At 33.6% G+C, this 23,008-nt stretch overlaps 1 protein-coding gene across 2 annotated transcripts in view; it reads left to right on the forward strand.

Moving 5' to 3' along the window:
* The first annotated feature begins 1,723 nt into the window (after positions 1-1,723).
* Positions 1,724-23,008, forward strand: part of LOC138716394 (uncharacterized) — a 1,440,554-nt gene continuing 1,419,269 nt past the window's right edge. Inside the window, exon 1 of one of the 2 annotated variants that reach the window (XM_069849432.1) lies at positions 1,724-2,435. The gene's annotated coding sequence lies outside the window, so the exon portion shown is untranslated. The remainder of the gene's footprint in view (positions 2,436-23,008) is intronic. The other variant, XM_069849430.1, reaches the window with a different exon arrangement.

A 23,008-nucleotide genomic window follows, 5' to 3' on the forward strand; every position in this document is an offset into this window, starting at 1 on the left:
TATACTCAATTTAATTCAATTCAATTTATTAAGCTATTAAACATACAGTGATAGTCTTCATCACAAATACAGAAGGGGAAAAGAAAAACATACATTTGAAAATACACATATAATTGAAAACAGTAACGTTTAATTAGAATGAAATCACAAAACATTTTGAAACTCTAAAAATTAATGAAAAAACTTCAATCTTAATGTATTATTTGTAACTAAATGTAAATAACTTTATTTATAAAAAAAAATTCATATGAATTTATGTTAAGAAACTCATCTACAGAGTAGAAAAGATTAATTAAAAGCCAATTATAAAATCTAGTTTTCAAACTATTGGTTGGTAACTAATAATATTGACTGGGAAACTTGTTATATAATTTCATTCCCATGACAAAAAAAATTGTACTAGTTTTATGTATAGGAAGGGGTAGTGCTTATAGTACCTCCCTCATCCCAATAACTCTGCTACGGAAAAGAGTAATAAAGTATGTCTTAACAAACCTCTTGATTACCCTTCAGAGCTGTTGTATTCAGAATTTGAAGTACCGGTATTTGATTTCCATCAAATTTATAACAATATCTTATTTAATTTCGTGCATAAAAACCGAAGTATATTTTATTTCTATTCAGATAAATATAAAAAAAAGATCAGACAACATATGCTTGACAGAACCTAAATGTACTACAACTGTAGCATATAATCACAGTAGCAACTTCAGTCCAAGGCTTTATAACATGATAATAGCTAAATTCCCAAACATATAATTTGCTAATGCTCCTTATTTTAAAAAATCAATTAAAAATTGATGTTTAGGGAGAAAATTTAAAGTTCAGTTATTGTAATATGTGTTTTTTCTTCTTCTTTTTTGTATTATTTTTTACTTTTTTATTTAATAAAATATCTTAACATTATGTAGAATGACCTCTGAGCCCAAATTATGTAATTTACTCTTTCTTGGGGTGCTAGAGTGTTTTTATATATAAAAAATCAGTATGTACCTTTGTTCTAACAATAAATTATTGTTATTATTATTATTATTATTATTATTATTATTATTATTATTATTATTATTATATTAGATCAATCATACATAAGTAGAGTCTATTATTTTTTATTATAGTTTCAGAACATATCATTGTGATTTCATCTGCTTTGGTGATATTTGGTAACGGTTGGCAACATTGAAAAGAGGACTACATTAGCGTTTTAGGAACTAATATTACGTGACCCCATTATATTAGGGAGCAAAGTTACTGCCGAGAAAACAAATAGCAAAATACAAGATAATGCATAAACTTCCAGTTTAAATGACAGGAAGGTATATGGTAAATACTACGTGAACCAATCATCGGATCAGATTACTACATTAATTAAATATATATTTAGCTTAATTTCTTAAGGGTGGTGTACGTATAAAGGTGTGAATTTTAAAACTGTAGCAGTGGGAAGAGAGTAGGCGTGAGCTCTGGCGTGGCATCTGCAGGTTCATTTACAAACAATAAGCAGCCCCGTACTGCAGCTCCCAGCTGTATATACTTAACATGTCAAGATTAGTTCCTTTCGGTCTGGTTTGTTGTATCATAATACACAAGCTTATGAGGGCTTACTTGCGGCGTATGGTTTCTTATATACATGCAGAGTGTATTATATTCTGCGCATGCGCAAGAGGGTTGCAATGTTCGCGCGGGGTGCTTCACCCCCGCCCTAGCCCAGCTGCTGGCAGTAGCCTGGCGCGTCGCGACGCTCGCGGACCGGCGTCTACCTGCCGGAATTGACGTGCGTGTTGCATACCAATTTGGGCATGCCTCATGAAGCCGTGTTGACAGTTTACCTGAACCTTCTGTATAAACGTAAATAAATTATTTTTTATTTTAAGTCTAATTTTTTGTGTTTATTTTAGAAGTGTATAGTGATTTAGTGACTCTCACATTTCGTCCGCCAAAAGTTGGAAAAAAAAAAGTAAAAGTCTTAGTGGTGTTTGTATGTAATCCAACCAGTGGATCTGTGTTTAGTGTTTCTTTCGGCTTAAGTGTGTTCGCGTAGAGTTTTCGTCGAGTATCCAACACTGCTTGTAATTATTATGAAATTTTAAATAAGAAATATATTCGTGTTAACTGTTAAATATTGTCGTTAAACTAGTTTGTTCGTTTGGTCTAATAAGAAGAGTTTTATAAAGAAATGTGCCTACCAAATGTTGATTTTAATCGTTCATCATTTGTGATTAGTGTTGCTTTTTATGGAAAATCGTGTTCTACTAGTAACATATCGATGTTGTGAAAAGTCTTTATTGAATATTCAACGCTTTGCAAGAAAATATCGTCTTGTTTTAGTCTAAAGCAATCGTGTGAATCTTCCTTCATATATCTTCATCTTATGTAACTTCTAATCGAAGAGGAGAACCTGAATCATTTATACCTGGAACATACGCTACACTTCTCCCGTAGGTATTACATTATAATACAGGTGGTTGTTTGTTTCCTTCAATATTGCAGAAGAAGATGGCGACAGCATCTATATAACCATACTTTCTTCCTAGTTTCAGTAGCGCCATTACCATGTAGGAGGCGAGTGTGGTAACCGATCCCGCCTTCCTGTTACTAAGGGTGTGCTTTAGGATATTTCTTCCTTCCAGTGTCTAGTTTGATAGTCTCTTTAGTGTTACGCGTTGTTGAAAGTACGGCACCAGGTTGAACAAATTACCTACTGGAGACATGTTTTGTCTAGAGCTAAAATGAGTAACTTTAAAAAGTGTCGTTTTAAAACTAAAGATGTTCAGTATGAGTAGAACGTAACAGAACATTTTATAAATTGTAATACAATTTTTTAAGTAATCTAGGTGAAATTATATTAAAGGAAGATTGAAAACTGAAATGACCAAAACTGATAGGTAACCTTTTAATTTTTTTTTAACTATTCAACCATAATGACCAAATTAAAAAAAAAAATCTGTATATGTACGCGTATGTATTGCATATACCACATCAATTTAATTCTGATTGAGTGAATAGTTTAGCTGTATTAATGACTCCTATGAAACTATTTTTTTGTTTCCATTAACTCAAAACATTTATTTTTAATGTACCTTTTCGTCCACACCTGTGGAGTAACGGTCAGCGCGTCTGCCTGCGAAACCAGCTGGCCCGGGTTTGAATCCCGGTCGGGGCAAGTTACCTGGTTGAGATTTTTTCCGAGGTTTTCCCTCAACCCAATACGAGCAAATGCTGGGTTACTTTCGGTGCTGGACTCCGGACTCATTTCACCCGAATTATCACCTTCATTTCATTCAGACGCTAAATAACCTAGATGTTGATAAAGCGTCGTAAAATAACCCAATAAAAATAAGATTAAAATGTTTCTTTTCTCAAAAACTAATAGGCCTATAGGTAGGTGTGTGAATATTTTTTTCATATACGTCAGGAGCCATAGATTACAATTTGAATAACTGAGAATGTTCATTACAATAATAAAAATATAGCCTATCGTCGTTGTTCCTGCAATAACTCCTATGTGACATATTTATCGATTTTCAGATTTTTGCTCTATTAAATAACTTAAATAGTGATACAGCAAATAATAAAATCTCGTATAGGCCTATGTAATTATAGATCTTTGTTTCGAAAATGTAAGAATTCACTGTCTCCTATGTACGGCTGCCATAGGATGAATAAATGTGTTTTTCCTTCCTCCTGAAAGATTTTATATTTTGCACATAGGAGTTATTGCAGGAACAACGATGATTTCTAATGTTCAACATTTCCAATCGAAAAATAATGTCTTCAGAATATTCAACATGTAGTATGAATGAATCTTAAGACATACCAGTATAATTGTTCGTTATTTGGTAGTGTCATACAGTATAATAAACGTATGTGGAAAATTTGAATCAAATTCGAGTTGTTTCTGAGAAAAGACACATTGAAATTTACAAAACGTCGCTTTGAGAAAACAACGATACTTTAACTATTTTATTATTGGTACTAAGTAGTCTAAAATTCCTCAGAACTTGTCTTTTAAAGAGCATAAATAACAACTTTAATAAACTATATGTATTATCATTCAGAAAAAAGGTGGAAAATTTAATAGAATTAAAAGTGACAAATATGATTTTTGCTAGTTTTAGCTTAGTCTTGCTTTAAACATGCAGTAATTATGAATAATGGACGTCCCAAATATTATGGTGTAGTTTTAGTCTTATACGTAATTAAATGCATTACTTTGTTAATGAAAATCGTACGTATAAATTGTGAGGGAACAGAAAAAATGAAAATAAATGTATGAAACAAATCGGCAATTTACACAATGTTACATGAAATGTTAATTATTTTATAAATCCAATAGATCAACAATGTACCGTACGACTCCCAACATACAGGCTTGATTTAACCTCAAAGTTAAAGCGACTATAACTGAATTTGATAACAATTTATTGAAGTTTAAACGTAAATATTCTTTCTTAGCAACATAGTTAATGAATGTTAGTTTTAAAAATAAATTCGATGGTGTTCGGGTAAAGACGGTTGTCATTTCTTGTGAAAATAGAGTTTTGTTTCCCAGGTGAATATACAAGTTAAATTCTACAAGTGGGTGTGCAAAAAACAAAAGAATACTAGCATTTGATGTATTTTTTTATCTGTGTAGAAAAGTATTTGCAATAAGAGTCCTAAGTTAAATTTTAATTTATCTCAGAACTCATTTTTATGACTTATCTCCCTTTATCCAAACACCATCGAATTTATATTTTCATTTCGCTTTCTTATACACAGACGTATATTAAACCTTAGGTTATTATCTGTAGGAATTAAACTAGTTTAATAGATACATGAGACACTTACACTGCACATAAATACTCGTAATTGGCCGTTTTTCATTTGTTTAATTTATGTTTGGTCTATGTTCAATTATCAATATTTAGTTTCCTTCTGTGTCTATTATTATTGTCATTATTGTTATTTTTATTATAATTGTTATTAAGATTTAAACTCTGGCTATTCCTAAAACTAGAAAACAACAAATAACACTAAATGGAAAAGACTACAGTATATGGGTTACAGTTAAAAGATTTTGATGGTAACTAATGTTTTTCGTATGAAATGAGCAGTACCTGATATAGCCCAGTTCTATAATGTACCAAAATGAGGTGCTCCTAATGTAGCAAAAAGTTTCCTTTTGTAACATTTTCTAGAGTACCTGTGAAAATAGATGTGATGTAACATGTATATTCAATATTGGATTTATTCATATTTTTTAGAACCATTTAGTTATTAGTAATTTTTCATCTTTCTTAACCGCTGTATTTCTGTCTACGGGAATAACTGAACCGGTAATAGTCTTTCAAGGCTTTGCGTTATCACATATTATTATGCTAGATTTATAGGTTTGGTTTAATTGGTTAGTATTATTATTTGTTTATTTAGTATAATATATCGTAGATTAGAGCGAGATTCTTCATTCAAGATTTATTGTTTATTTATATTTTTACTCTCGTTATCATTTATATTCCATTGTTTTTTACGTTCATTTTAATATTTTGTCTTTTCGTATTCTTCTCCATTGTATTGTTTTGTACTATGCTGAACTTTAATCTCGCCCCATGCATACTTCAGCATGTCACAGTTGACTAGAGCCACGCCAGCTGTAATCCGGTTGCGAAGTACCTGGAGATCAGCGGTAAGCGGAGGCATATAGACAATATCCTTCACAAACCCCCACAAGAAAAAGTCACACGGAGTTAAATCCGGTGATCATGGTGGCCATTTCATCTTCTCGTCCTGTGCGTCCGATCCATCTCTGTGGAAAATTTTGATTGAGATACTCTCGCACGTTGTTGTAATAGTGATAGGGAGATTCATCTTCCTGAGAGATGTAATCATTGCTGTCTTCACTCATCTGAGGCATCAGCCAGTTTTGTAACATGTCCAAGTAAATCATCCCAGTGACGGTGGACTCTACAAAGAAAACCTTCTCTTTCAAAATCACACAGGTGAGTCTCGCACATGCTCTATGACTGCGCGGGAAAGTTCAGTTCCCCATATGCGCACATTGTGCCGATTCACTTTTCCGGTGAGATGAAAAATTGCTTCGTCGCGACGAGCAAGTCAGCGAAACCGTATACTTCAAATCTTTGACGAGGTTCTTGCATATTTAAACATACAAAAGATTGCTCATATTTAGTAAGCGTGATTTTACCATTATTGATAACTACTGCCATCTAGCGATAAGTTATGGGAACTAAGAGCTCGCTTTTGTTACTAAAAAAACTTGGCGAGTTTATCTGTCGGCATGTCAATTACCATGATATGTTGCGTACTTTATTTGTTATTAAACTTTATAATGTTTCACCGACTTATGAATAAACCCGCATTATTGTTCTGCATATATTGTTATTAAAGCATTCTCACATTGTTATGGCTCAGATGACCAATTAGGGATTAAATAGGTGGAATGGTACTGTATATAATTACTTCATTACAGCTTCTATATAATGAACACTCGTTACAAATTGTAACGAAGCAAAATTTCAACTGAAAATAATAACATAATGATGTTTAAACGCAATAACTTGGCAAAAAAATAATATAATAAAGATGAATTCCAACTATAATTCCATAATGAGGACTTATGGATAACATAGCAGGGTTTGTAAAGTATAAAAGATAACGTAATTAAAATTGATAAATATTATTATTGAAAATTAGTAGTATTTCTGCTTCCAGTAATATTATTCTCTGCCTTGATATAATTTAAACCACTTCGTGAATACATCCGGTGTCTTTTAAGTAGGCCTACATATTGATTATGGATGTTATCCACTTCTTACCTGCTTAATGTACAGTAATCATAAATGTGGGAGATTGTCTTATATTCTATTTCAGATATACAGGGTGAACTGTAAGTCATTAAACAAAATTGAAAAAAATACTGGTCACATAATCATTCTGGGGATCCAAAATTCCCAAATCAAGTCTTCACAGAAAAGCAAAATTTGGGGACAATTTTGACCCCTGGGGCCCCAAAATTTAAAATTTAATTTTTAATTCGGGTATAGAAATATTTGAAAAATAATATTCTCCATTTCTATCACATTGAATTTTTTAAAATATTTAAAAGTATCGAAGACATTCCAAAAAAGGAAAAAGAAACAATGTACACTGTAATGTACATCAGGCCTGAAGGGGTTAAGAGGGTAGTGTATTATGGAAATAATTATTGAAAGAATTTTAGTTTTGTCCTTTAAATGTGCAGAACTTTGATGCGAACAAATGTAACATTTTAAAATTTCTTCGCAGAACGAAAAATGACAATATTTTTCGGATCAGATATCTGTACATTTAAAGAACTAAACTAAAATTGTTTGTAATAATACAGTGCTGTCTTTAAATTGATTGATCATTTGAGGATTAAAGCAATGGCTTTCCCAAAACACGCTATGAAATATTTCATATAAAAGAATTTTAAATCGAAAAGGAAGCAAAACGAGTAAAATTGTATTAACCCCCTAAAATTAATGACACTACTTACGGTTCACAAAAATAATTATTATTATAAATGCACTAACCAATGAATATGAAACTGCTGGATAAGAAGTATTGTGTTTTTTACATAATATAACATAAATGCTAAAAGCATTTTAATCCAATGTTATATATTTAAAGAATAATGTATAAAAGTAATGCTTCTTATGGGGCCTTTCTGTGGACAACGTACTTTCAATTCAAAAATAAATATAAGCTGTGTGCAGTCTTTATAAAAATTTATTGTTATTTACATTTTTATATAAAATACAGCAATGTTATTAATAATAACCATTAACATTTTTAGAACTTGAGATATTTTCCACATAACATTGCAAATAACGAACATTTCGAAAAGTTAGAAATGTTTTCAAAACAAAATAACGAATCCTGAATTTTTAGAATTTGACACTTTTCCCACACAAAATAACAAAACATTTACATTTTGATAAGTTAAAAATGTTTTCAAAATAAAATAAGGAATATAAGTTTATCAAACAAGGTAACACATCATGAACATGCTGAATATTAAAAAATGTTTTTTAAACCAGATAGGATATTATTTTTGTTCATTCCACATCCATATTTTCCACTCGATTCCCCTTCTCATCTCTGTCATCTCTTTCACTCTTCTCTTCATCTTCCATAGTCTCAGAAGATTGAAAAAGAGACTCATAAAATGAGCGGCTTTCCTCTTTTACATATGGAAATAAGTCTCTAACACCCTTAACTTCACTTTTCTTGAGTGGAACTCGAGACGCTGATTGAAGTCCCAGTTTTGTTCTACAGATAAAGGGCCTATAACATAATATCACAGTCTACTATATACAGTCACGAAGCTTGGGATGATTTTTTGCCAACGAGTTGCATTTCTCGCGATAGTTGCTAGCCGCTTGGAGCGCTGTGAGTACTAGGAACAATAGACTGTGTCACTGCCATCGTGATCTAATGCAGGCCGTAAGGCAGACCATGTGACTCGCTTAATCCGATCACGAAGGGCGGCGTTTCAACCATATAAATTAATTGGAATGCATAAGGAGTAACATATATTTCTCTAAAATGCAGTGTAATTGCATTAATAAAATTTAAAGCAATGATTAGGGGACACTTCAGACATAATTCCTTGCGAGTTAAGGTGTAATATTATTTTTGGTGTGGAAATTACGTTGTTCGCGTGTGTGTTACCTGTCTTTATTTCGATTAAATATTGCGAAATTCTTGTACAATCATTTATGCACGATTCAATAATTTTCAGTTGCACCGCACGAATATTTAGATATGTTGAAATTATAGGTTATGTTTACTCTACCAGTTGCCCATTTCTGTCTAATTTTAGTGGTCTCCAATGCCCTGCCACTACATATGTATGTTATGTCATATGGCTATTATAGGTTATGTTTACTATATTTAACGTATATTCCTATATTTTCAATTATAGGCTACATTATAATTAAACATAATGTCATGTATGACACCCGCCACATTCTATTTGTCTGTGTTTTAATACTACAATTGAGTACTGAATTATTGTATTTATCTACTACCTGAGAGACGAAGTAACAAAATCGTACGCACACTAATTTCATAGGAGTGATATGGTAAATTTTCTGTCTAAAATTAAGGAAGGAAGATGTGCTAAATTAAAATCACAATATAAATTCGTTTTTATTGAACCTCAAAATAGCTTCCATTCTAAACTTAAAATGTTGATGCGAACAGATTATGTTAACACGTAAAATTCTCTTCACATTAAAATAACACAGTTTTGTAATTATATCTGCAACATATTATGCAACAAGAAGTAAACGGAACTTATGGACACATTACACTAAATAAAGCTTAGCAATAATACGCAATAAAGTTATAATATATATTTCACTGAGCTCCATACACTGAAATAGAAAACCCGAACGTACATTACGGCCTGGTCTAGATCGAAAAGGCATTGACTGTGCCGTATTTCGCTTTGTTGTGAAAACTTGTGTAGGCCTAAACTGTGAAATGTTCGTTATTGGTTGTAATAACTGTAAATGGTTAAAATACAATAATTTGAATAATAATATGGGACAAGGAGACGTTTGTGTTACTATAAATATTGTAAGAAAAATAGGTTAGAGTTATCCTTCTTCCGAAAGATCCAGGAAGGTGAGTTTTTAAAATATAATATATACTTTATGAAAATAATATATAAACCTTATGTGTTTCACATTTCAATAGTTGAAGGAATGTGTTAATGTTTTCAAAAGAATACGATATCGAAAGTACAATACATTTTATCGTCTGCTGGGGAAGGTCTGTGATGAGGCGATAGTAGCGATCCTGGTGGTGAGCAACTATCTATGTTTGCATATTTAGTAAGTATTGAGCTTCGTGACTGTATATATTAGACTGTGATAATATGTTAAAATAAACAGGTTTACCAGCATTAATGTTCAAAATTTCTCAACGAAACTTTGTGGGTATAACAAAGAAACTAGGAGAATCGATTTATGCATTCTCCGGAAAAAGGACCTATGGGGCTATGCGCCCTTATTGCAGCTACGTCCTCAATTTATATTTGTAAAGCTGCTACTTGTAATCGTTTCCTTACTTATTACGCCTGTTTTGTGTTTCTTATGAAGGGTTCAGAGCCATAGTGGGCCAAGCGCCATTTATTAAAAACGGAGAAAACAAGAGTTAAAATTAAGTGATTAACATAATTTAACGAAACATATAGCAAGTATATATTATTTTAATGTACCGAAGTATATATGATATTTCCATGCAGATATTCTGCGTCGTCATACGATGGAAGAGTAATGGAACGGAGAAAAATTCTCTCCGACGCCGGGATTTGAACCCGGGTTTTCAGCTCTACGTGCTGATGCTTTATCCACTAAGCCACACTGGACACCCATCCGGAGAGAATTTTTCTCCGTTCCATTACTGTTCCATGGTATGATGACGCAGAATATCTGCATGGAAATATCATATGTACTTCGGTACATTAAAATAATATATATGATATGCGTAAATCACTTCGTGATTTAAGACGGCGCTTATTCCTTCGGATCCCGGCCAACTAGTCACTCATAACGAGTGCACCTCAGCACATGTGTGGACTTCAGTCCTACATTCATAGACATCTATGACGTATTGCAGAGGGCGGCCACTAGAGGGAACCCAAGAGTTGGAACTTAATCTGAGACGATTCTGTCCGACGCCGGGGTGGTATCCGCTGTGGCTTAGTGGATAAAGCATCAGCACGTAGAGCTGAAAACCCGAGTTCAAATCCCGGCGCCGGAGAGAATTTTTCTCCGTTCCATTACTCTTCCATCGGATATAGCAAGTAATTTAAAGTATGGACATTAAAATTAAATGTCATGTCAATCTTCATTAAATTACGGTATTTACTTAACTTTAACCCTTGATTTCTCCGTTTTTTATAAATGGCCCACTATGGCTCTGAACCCTTCTCATATTCTGTCCCAGATCGAATTTTAAAATTAACGTTTTTTAACAGTAAATTACACTGATTACAGAAAAATATGATGCTATTTTATCATCATAGATAATATTAACAAAATAGTTTTTTCACATGAATGTAATACATTTAAGATTCCACGTGGATAATCGCGTTTGTAATCTGGAAAACATTTAGAATGGAGTGGGACTGATGAGTATTGTGGTGTCGTTTGAAGTAAAAATGCGAGTGTTTACATCTAGGCGAATCTCAGATGTTGTGTTGACTGTTTTCCGCCGTATATGTGAACTTCTGTTCTTCCTTTGATGAAAGCAAATCTCATTTGATGTCAAGAAGGTATATAGGCACCCAAGTTGCCTCAAAGGCTTTTATTAAATATGTATGAAGCGATGTTGCTATTTAGCTTCGAAACATCTTACTCGACACTTTGTAGACAAGAAATTTTGCTTTGCAGAAAGTTAGCTTACGAATACCTTATTTCTAAAGTCATTATAGAACGTGGCCATTATAAGCAGAATTACAATCTCATTGTTGGTTTTCAGAAGCGATCAGAAGAAATTGTAATAAAGTTAACGTTTAACATGCGAAGAACTGTACTTCACTTAATTTTTTGGGCTTGAAACCAGAGTTTAAGCTGGAAAATAAGTCATTGTTGGAAAAATGCACAAATCGAAAATTGTATTTTTTCAAATTGTGAAAAGCTTGTTAAACATTCAGAATATATCCATGGCGCTACAGCCCATGAAGAGCTAAGACCGACCAGCCGGCTGCTGGCCTCACGTCCACATGCCGAAACAGAGGTGGACGATCATCCAACCAGAATGGAGGTATCGTGTGGTTAGTACGATGATTCCCCCAGCCGTTATAGCTGGTTTGCGAAACCGGATTTTCGCTATCTATCGTAGCTCCCCAAATTCATCACGATGCTGGGTGGACACCGGTCCCATACACTGGTAGAAATGTCATGAGAAAATTTCTTCTCCCATGAAGACTTGAACCAGCGCGCATTCCGTAACGCGAGTCCCAGGCAGGATGCCTTAGACCACGACGCCACGACGCGGGACATTCAGAATATATAGAAAGATAAAATTAATATGGTGTTCAGAAAAAAGTATGTACTTTGCTTCGTGGGATGTTATTATTTTCAACCCATAGTCTAGACAGGCCTTTCTTCTAAAAGTTATGTCTCACACTTAAAAATGTTTCCAAATGATTCATTATAACGGAATTGAATATCAAGTAACATTATGACTGCAACTTTTTATGACTTTGATGTTTAAATGTTCAAATGTAATTTTTTTTCTCCATGGACTTATCTGTAACTCCCCTGATTGAGAACTGACTGTTCGTTATACATACATTGAATTTCCGTTTTTATAGAAATGTTTTAAAAAATGTTTAAGGATAAAAGAATATATTTTTATTTTATTCTATCTAGCTATTTATCATGTTCAGGAACATATTACAGAACTCCTATAATTGTCGAGTAAGTAATACATGAGTGTCATTTAAATAATTATTCTGCATTTAGATTAGTCACAAAATATGTCTAGTTGACTAATTATTTATTCCTAACACAAGAGAACAATAATAATGTTTTGTAATTCTGAAATATTCAAATTTCTCAAGAATATAATTTCATTCGATGATTCAAATGGTTTTTATACCAGTAAGAAAAATGTTATCTGTCTGTTCTTCAATAACTTGATTGCGTTTTTATTAATTTTCTTCTTATTCCTTGCCGTATTATTTGCCCACCATTTACAGCGACTTACGATCCAGTGCATTGTAGGAGAGGGTGTCTTCAGGCAAACTTAGATTCTCTCACAATGCTGGCCTGTCTGATCGTGTGATCGACACGAAGGAGGGCTACCGCAGAGACATTACAGGACAAGTACAAGACACGGGACAAATATCCAGTTCCGTGGAATGAAGATAAATCTCCACTTATGCCGGGAATCGAAACACCGACTACTATGTTGGAATGTTAACGCGCCATAGTAGAGGACCTTTTTGTTCAGTCTGATTTTAAATGTATTAATGACTTTAGGCAGAGTGTAATAGGCTATATACAATTGTATGCATTATACCTACAAATTTATGTAACAAATATTTCAATTTAAAGACAAAAGCTGCTCTAATACTTGTAAAGCTGTAGGTCTAACATTAAAGCTTCTGCAATCTACAGTAACATTTTACGAAATGGTGTTCTATTGTAGGCCTGCTGAACCGTGATTTTATTTGCTGATGTGCATTTAGTTTTAGTGCTTAAAGTTACGGAGAATGGTCGAGCAGACTAATTCTGAGTACGACATTCGTTGCTTTAGTAAATGTTACTGCCTGTACTAATAATGCCTCTTGTTGCTGAGCCGTTTGAGTGAATCGGAACTACCCACAATGCCTTGTGTTTTAGTGGGATTTAGAAAAGAGGTACAGTACATGGAATACAATGTGAAAGTGAAATATGCTAGCAGATTTTAAGAGCGAATAGCTCATGTTTTAGGCTATATAACAAAAGAACTATAACATATTCGTGGAAAGTTCATAGTTTTTTCAGAAAATTTTTTCCCCAAATGTTTAACAATCTCTTATTCGGTAACTATTGCGAGTAGGATCGTGTTTTTTGTCCATATCGACAGGGAATCTAATAAATAATAATTTATCCCTCTGGCGTATTTCAATAGCGTGAACGGTTTTCGTGTAAATTTAACTTTAAACCTATAATTTGAAGCCACTGCACGATGCGCGCAAGTTGCACCAGCGTATAGATAATTATACAGTATGGACACTTCGCGTCGGTACTTTTGATGTAGCAGGACTGATTTCAATGACCTTGAAACCAGTTTGAGCGTGAGATTCTGCTTTCTCCCTGGAGTTGGCACTGCCATCACACTTGCTAGCAGTAGACAGAGAGGAAATATAACACATAAAATTAATACATCTAGGTACATTATGCACTGAAATAAAATGAATTAGACCGATGAAATAATAAATCCGTCATTAACTGTAATGTCTAGACTCTATAGAGTTCCTTTATAATGAGAGTTGAGACGTTGACCCCATCAACAATTAAAATATGTAATGATTTGATAGCGCTCAAAATGAAATAACAAAACTCCTATGAGAAGTAAAACCATGTACCTACCTGTATTATATTGTATATAAATATTAAACGAATTTTATACATAATTTTATAGTGTATTGTATTATTTTATAATATATTTTATTACACATAAAATATAAAAATTATTATTAAAACTAGTTTGTCACAGAAAAATAAGGAAAAGCTGTTAACTTGAATTTATTATTGAAGCAGAGCGTTACTGGATTATGCAATAAGGTAGGCGATGTTTGGATCCTGTGTCTCAATTCTTATACTCAGTTATTATCTTAGCGTGTGCTCGATTACACTAACCTCTAGCGCTTGAAAGTGGAACTAAACGCCGGCGCATAGAGAAACAAAACAGGAAAATTCGCTCAGTGTCCATTCTTTGTAATACCTATTCGCTGGTTGCAACGTCGCGCCAGAGAACAGCTCACCTAGCGAGACACACCGAGTTCGTTGATCTCTTACATCTGTATCACGAGAAGAGTGTGTTAGCGGCGAAGTGGCCGTACTGCTGAAACTTCAGACATAATTTCTAATTAACCGTGCATTTAATCATAAACCTTAATATAGATTGTCTATTTACTTAAGTCTACTCTGTCATCTCTTTCAATGAGGATGGTTATTTCCCTTCCACTCTGTATGTTTCTTCGAGAAGAATGCTTTTTCCATTAACTTCAATGTAATTAGGCAGCAGATTGGCTCGAATATGTAACGGTTGTTTATATGATAGTATTTAATAGTAATATTTCATAAGAACAATATGTTGTACAGTGCGATCGAAAAGTCCCTCCGCAGCTCTATTAGTACCAGTAACTCTAGAATACAACCCTGTAGAAAGTTAGCACTCCAGCATTCATCCCGCTTTGACAATCTCACACCCCCAGTCCATGATATGCTTAGCGGCCAGTGCTGCCACTTGAATTCTCTGCCAAATACACTTGAATTCTCTGCCTAGTGGATTCTCGGCTACACAAGCACTGCGGAGAGACTTCTCGATCGCACTGCATAAATATAAATGTAACTTTATTGAACTAAGAACTTACGAAATCATCTGTGACTTCTGCGAGTATATGAAGTAGCAGTTTTATTTCATAATTATAATTGTCATATTTTTCTCTTATACTTTAAGCGAAGTTTGTCTATTAAAATTGTTCTGATTTAATAATACTTTTTCAAATTGTTTTCTAAATAATTTTGATATCAGTCCTAGCATATTTACGGTAATATTCTTTTTAAGTTCCTAAATGAGTTAATTTGAGAGTAGGCCTAGGGACTAGATGGTCATGATTGTCTTTGGATTCGAATTTCCTCGTTCCAAACCCGGCTCAGAACGATGAATTTTTCCATAAGAAGTGAAGTGAAGCTGGGGTTTCCGTATCGTAGATTTACGATAATAAGTTAACGAAAAAACTGGAAACTACTTTTAAGCTTCTAGATCTGAAATAATATTATATCTAAAATTTACAAACACACAATATGTAAATAAATACAAATGAAGAATATTGCTGCTCCATTTGCGTGGAATGTTCGTAATAGTCAACCATCCTACAATGTCTTTAATTTTGAAATATGGGTGGAACGGAATTCTATATCTCTCTCTCTCTCTCTCTCTCTCTCTCTCTCTCTCTCTCTCATACACACACCACACACACACACATAAAAAAATTGAAAGGAGGAAGGTGGCCGCCAAACAGGACTGATATCATTATCAAATACGAGTACTTAAAGGAATATTTTAAATTCATAAGAGAGGTAGATTTAGAAAGTAGGAAAAATGTATAGCAATAGTGAAGTACAAATATGGAGAATAGTAAATACTAACTGAATATAAACGAAACGTCGAATAAGTTATGAAAATATAAAAAGTAATTTCAAGTTATTAGAAAAAGAGTACACAAAATAGATAAAGAATGAGTAATAAGTAGCAATGAATGCTTAAGTCGAGATATTATATTGCAACATATTAAATTTGTCACAATATGGGATTGAATTAAGTAAATGTAAATGCATAATATAGGAATGAATCTCAAATACAATATCAGTACATTTGATAATAATGTAATATGTAAATATATATTATGCAAAAATTATTAGTAGGTTATTAAATTGTAGTCATTATCATAAAACTATATTCAACTATGACATTGTCTCATCTCATACGATTGTAAGAAAATTGTAATCCTGTAAACATAAACCAGACATGTAGTATTACCCTAGATCATATATACACAGATTGCTCTGCGTTATAGGCTTTGACGGTAACAACTTTTGTCAGGTTTACTATGCTGCCATCTAGTAGTTACATAAGGAGTCACGTCATAACTCCCATTTGAATTGCATTAGCGACTGTACTGCCATCTCGTGTTCTTTTACGGCGGATGGGTGGCGATCCTGGAGGTTTTTCTCTTCAAAGTGCGACCGATTTTAACATAGGAATGAACAATCTATATGTGATCTGGGGTATTACTTACGTAATGGAGCATGTTGTTGAATAAAGGACATTAAAAAAACAAACACACACATTGAATCAGTGTCATCATAAATGGAGCTTATCTTTTCAACCAACCATACGAAAATTAAGGCAACCCATGTGCGAAATTTGGACCAAATTTGATAGAAAATTCAATTTTTTGTTTTATATAAAAAAATGTATTCCATACTTCAGAAAATGTCTAAAAGAAGTAGTAGTTGGAGGGGACAACATATCGACAAGATATAATGAAAATCTTTGATACCAAACTGATAAAAATTGACTTAAAGTTCTAAATAAACAATTTCTTCTGCTGTTTACGTTCACAAAAAACATTACTTCTCGATGGGATTAAAAGTTTAAATTGCAGAATATTAATTTTGATGCGCCAAGGAATTAAAATATGAAAAAATAATCATAATTTAAACACAATTCATCCTACCTGGTTCCCTTAAACTGTCTCTGGATGTTCCTATATATTTGCAGGAAATTGGCTCTTATTCTGGGAATCGTCCAGTAGCTGTGGGGTTTTCGCTCCCAGTAGCACATAGATATCGCGCGGCTGCACACTAAAACTGTCCGGCCCGTCACTTTGGAGCACCGGATAGCTGTCAAATTACATGCGGACTACACTTTACGTTGCAACAATTTCGTGTTGTACGTGCTCATATGCACGTCCGGACAACACCGAATGCGACATTTGTTGTCTCTTGCGCGTTTTAGCACACTTGTTTCAACCAACTTTTCATGTTCGTTTCTGGAGGAGGAAACCAACCTAATCCTCGTGTTTGTGTATATGTCCGCTAGTTCTTGTGATGGATTTTAACCAAACTTTATACATACTATAATCAAGAATATCTCGACGAACAAGTCCAAGGTCTTAAATCAAAACCTAGATACAGAATAAGATACAAAATTCGACAGAGAACCTATCCTTAACTTATTCTTTAATTTTAATAGATATTTTCTCATTTTTAGGACATCCTGTGAAACATATATGAAATGTAATAACTAACGGAAATTTTTAATTTGAGGCTTTATTGAAACAACATTATTAGTTCTTTATGTGGGAGTTTTAATTTCATACTCAGGGAGATCGTAAATGTAGACTACATACGAGCTTCATAATTGTATGGTAAATAACAGATATTAGAAGCTCTTATAATTCAGTTTACGTTGCTATACAGTACAGTATAGTTCCGGATCTTTCTTTTTTTATAATTAGGAAGTCTCATATTATGAATGAAGTTCACTTATCAAAATCTGTTTGCAGGAATTATTTTTTACGAGATGATCAGTTAATATAGCTAAGTTGGAACAGCACGTGTTTATGAACTAGAGCGCCTCAGGTTCTATTGCAAGCGATGGAAAATTATTTCCCCACAAAAAATGTAATTTATGCACATATAAAACAGAGCGTTATGCTAGCCATTAATATCTTTCATCAACAAGGTTACTACATCAGTAATATTCTATTTCTGTGCGCTCTTTTGGCCCCCAAAGTCATCACACCCAATATAATTATCTTTATTACACGTAGGGGATGATCATATAGATACCGAAAGAACAATTTTTTCTTTGACTAAAATCTCCTTTCGTATTAAAGTGAGATATTGAAGTATCAATTTAATATTATGATCAAACTTTCGCTATAGGCATACCACCGCGAGATATTGCTGCTATCAGTTAGATCAGGGTTGCTGAACAGAGCACCAGTTGCTGCATATGTCACAAGCCGGAATTCGTCATTCACTCCATCCTTCAACCCCATGCGTCATTCACATGATAGGGCAGAGGGGATATGTATTCACTGTCTAGTAGTGGAATTCAGAGCAATTTCGTTGGGAAAATAAGTTTAAAGAGCAGTGGGAAATTAATACTTCTGTATTTTAAAAAATCGCAAAGCACATATGAGTTCTATGTTTGGTTCTACATATGTATGTGAGAAACATTCTAGAAAATGAACCTCATTAATAGAGACGATCCCTCTAAATTGACAGACCACAAATGCAAATCTGATTTCTCTCGTCAGGCTATAGGCCTGTACGTCTTCAGTATAGCCTAATATAACGAAACTGGTGAACAAAACAAGAATGCAGTTAGGGATGTGGTGCACGTTGTAGTTGAAACTAAGTTAATTACAATAATGATTTTTTTTCCGTTTATATTCACATGAGAAATCAGATTTGTTTTAGTTTTTATTATGAGATCAATGTAGTTAATTTTATTTATAATATATGTACTTTTCTCCTTTTCAAAATATTGTGAATGCTTTAATTCTTACATACACAGGTCTAAATACCAGTACAAGGATAAGGTATTTAATCTGTTTTTAAGCAATGTTTTTTGAAAGGGAGTATGGCCTACTTAAGATATTTTATTAATGACTAATGTTTTCCTAATCAGCTGAGACTACAACAAGAATAGTTTCTGTTGAAACATTTAGTATTCTCATCAGCTCACTGTAAGCAGTTTAATTTAAAAGAGAAATTGTGCATTTAAGTATTTACAAATGTTATTATACAGTATATAGACGTGTTGTATTTGTTCATATCCATTAGACAAGTAATGCATTTCATTCAAATTTGTTGGTTAAGTTTGTGTTGTAATTATGGCGGTCGGAAATACTTTCGTCATTCTGTTCATGAGGACCAGTCTCTCGTAATCCACCCCAAGGTTGCGTACGGATCACGGAGACATCATTCAACGCATGGGAACCCGTCTCTCGCCCAGTTCTGCATCCCTGGACTAGCTCGCTTATAAAGGAAGGTCATGTTAATATAGGACCACGGAAATAATAAGCAAAGACTACATGATGTAGTACATTTTTTGTGTGATGCGTTCGTGTTAATCATTTGTTGTATAATGGTCGTGTTTAAGTATTTGAGTGCACAGAGATTCTTTATGTACCTACTATTCTTATGTGTTCACGAAGTCGGTCCATGAAGTACAAAGATTTTTTTCAGGAAAGATTCCCTAGAGAACGCTCCAAGTCTCACATCGATCCAAGACCTAGTGAATAAATTTCGGTAGACAGGGAGTGTTAAAGATAAGAAGCGCAAATAAAAGCATAGGATCCTTACAGAGAAAAATTTGGATTTTATTGCGTTTCGCTTGAAAAATTCCTCCAAGATATCACTTCGTTGTTATTCAGAGTATACGCAACAAAGCTATAGGCCTACTAAATGACCGTGGTGCTACCAAAATTCTAATCTCCATCAAATGCCTGTCTGTGATGAGAAAGGAGAGTCATGTTGTTCATTAACAGTGCGCAAAGAAATGGTTAATTCCAGCATTCACTCACTCACTCACTCACTCACTCACTCACTCACTCACTCACTCACTCACTCACTCACTCACTCACTTACTCACTCACTCACTCACTCATCCATTCATATTTCTGCTCTGCTTCGAACTTTTCTTTCGTTCACCATTCTTTTCAGTGTATCTTTCAGAAGGCAGTTTCTTCTTTGCCAGTGACTAAGCCTATTCCTTTTTCTCTTCCTGATCAGTTCCATCATTATTCGTTCTTCATCCACTTTTTCTATCACAGCTTCGTTTCAGTAGGTATGTAACACTGAATTGCACTTATTTCTTGTCGAGTTTTCTGGGATGGAGCGTAATCTTGCTTTATCCCAATATAATTGCTTCGGATCTCACAGGCAATGTTTTCGTACAAGCATGCATAAAATATTCAGCGATAGAATTATCGGTAACAATAGACACCTATGTGATACCCTCAATCCTTGACGTAACTTGTGGGTTTCGTCTCTCTAACATTTTATAAAATGAGAGTATGTCTATGTTAAATAATTCCACATACCACAAAATAACTAACCCTCACATTCAAAGGCACGTTTTTAACCCATGGAAGTTAATTCAAATAAACAAGTAGGGTGATTAGTTTCCAGTCAGCTTTATTATGCAAACAAAAATGTGTTTATCATATTTTCATGCAGTAGTTTGTGACTTAACGATTAGGGACTGAAGTGAAATTTTGGTAGGTTTGAATAAGCGATTGAACGACTAAATGGCCTATATGTTATGCCAAAAGCATGTCCTCTTTTTGTAAGTCCGTACGTGGACTTTTTCGAAATTGGATTATTTCAAGAGTGCATAACATAGGACTCATGCAAATTGGTAGGCTATTAACATGATATTGATTCTTCTTCTGACTCAACATTCGATATCATATAAGCAACGGAAATTTCTCTGTGATCTGCAGCATCAAAACTATCGCTTACAGTTTACACAATGCTCGACACCTCTCACATCGCTTTCCGTTAACGATTGGAAATTTGTTCTTTGTTAGTGATCTGTGAACAGCAATACTGTGTTACATATTTGTGTGTTCGGAATTTGACGGTGAACTCAGAATTGTAATATAATAATATTTGTGCAAATGTTTAATTATCGAATTCATGAACTATAGCTGTTTGACTATATGACGTCAGAGATTTACGTAGATAGACGAGAGAAAGAGAAAGATAGAGAGAGCTTGTTTACTTGTTTTCTATATTACAAATATGAAATACATTATATAAAATCGGTGTTACTACCATCGTTTAATTGAATTTTATTCATTAAATATAAAAGTATGTAAATTTGCTAACATACAGTAATTCATATTGATTTTATTTTGTAATCCTTTTCTACCATTCAGCTGAATTGCAGTTTCACCTATAAGCCTATGTAATGTCAATCGAGTGATTTGTTATATGAACTATATTGCAGACATTTTCGTCGATGTAATATTGAATCTAGTACTATATGGAATTTGGTTAGTAGGAAATGAACTTGAAATAGAGAATGCAACATTCATGATTTGAAGAATTAGTAATTGATCTCGATTAGCAGGGTTATAATTGCATCAGCTCTCGAAAACCGATAACACGTATATTAGCAGCATGATCAAAATAACTGGAGCCTAATTTCTGTACTAGCACATAATACATTTTGGAATTTAAAAAACAAACAACTTTAGCTGTTGCATGCTTCTTGTGTCTTGTAACAAAGCGCTAATTGACAACATAAAGCGAAAAGAAAATTTTTAAATAAAGAATGGTAGGACAACGTATTATATTATTTCTCAGATATGATTTTTGGAAACCCGAACAGATTGTAACAATATATGTTTTTCATTTGCGGACGGCTTTCGAAAAAAAAAATACATTTTGTGTTCAAAATTTCATTTTAGATTCTACATAATTGTTTACAAATACACAGGATAGTGTAACGTAAACTATTTACGACCAGTTTTAGTAGTAATTTAGTCATAATAAACACTGGTTTAAATTAATCCTCTAAAAATTAATTGAAATTTTAACTTTTTAGCTGTAGTAAAGTGGGTGTGGAGAGATGGTAACGCTGCAATCGTGGTACTTCAGATAAAATTAATCTCTCCTACCTGCAAGTCAGTAAAGTGATGGAGTAGAGATTAGGACAAATAGGAAGACGTCCCGAGAGGGGAAATATACGAGTGACAGAGCTGACTTCTCCTTCTCGTTATTGCTACAAGTTGAAGGTCACCTCAAATATTTCTAGACGCTGGATGCACGAAAGCCTGAGTAACTCTGCAATCCGCCACTTTCCTTGTTCAGGCACCCGTATACTGACTGTTTTTTTTAAACATTGAGGTGAAGACTAGATTTGTTTATCTATCGTACTTTCATAAAAACAAAGAGACAAAAGAGCATCCACGTGAAGCTAAGTATACAGGGTGGAAGGGGTTCAATGCACTAAAATTTAGAAGGTGATTCTACACGTTAAATATAATAAAACTTTTATTACCTACACTTTTCCTTCGATAAAGCGTCGTTAAGCAGGAAAAAAAAATCTTTGACCAATGTTTGCAATGCTCTATTGTAGTAACTATCCGAGAGAAATGGCTGATTGTTATAGAGGCAGACAGGTAACAATAATCTGGCTAGTTAGGGTCTTGTTTTTTTTTTTTTTTTTTTTTTTTTTTTTTTTTTTTTTTTTGCAAATTAAACCGTTTAGTCGTGAATTTAAATTGAATAATTGGGAAAATCGTTGAAATAAATATTGCACCGTAACCCACTGTCGCGTGTCACACACTAAGTACAGTAGAGGGAGAGGAGAAGATAAGAGATTGGTGAACGTTTGCTAGAGTTACTCCAGTAGGCTCGATGTTGCCAAATGTTTCATAGAAATATAACGATTTCCTCCAAAACGGTGAATGTTAGAACAAATATTTTATTTATATTTTTAAAATCTCTCCTCAGTATCTATTACCAGTTTCATATTGGAGATGTAGGTTGCATTTCACTCTATATACTACGAGTACTGAAAACATTTTTCATTAGTAAACACTTTTGGGGTAGGATTGAGTGAGCTGCTATATATGCTTTAAAGCGTTGCTGCACATTGAATGTACCTTTCTCGAAAAATTCAAATTTTCAATTGATTACAGATTGTGTGAAAAATATTTGATAGAATT

This window comes from Periplaneta americana, chromosome 16 (assembly GCF_040183065.1).
Source record: "Periplaneta americana isolate PAMFEO1 chromosome 16, P.americana_PAMFEO1_priV1, whole genome shotgun sequence".
Taxonomy (NCBI): Eukaryota; Metazoa; Arthropoda; class Insecta; order Blattodea; family Blattidae; genus Periplaneta; species Periplaneta americana.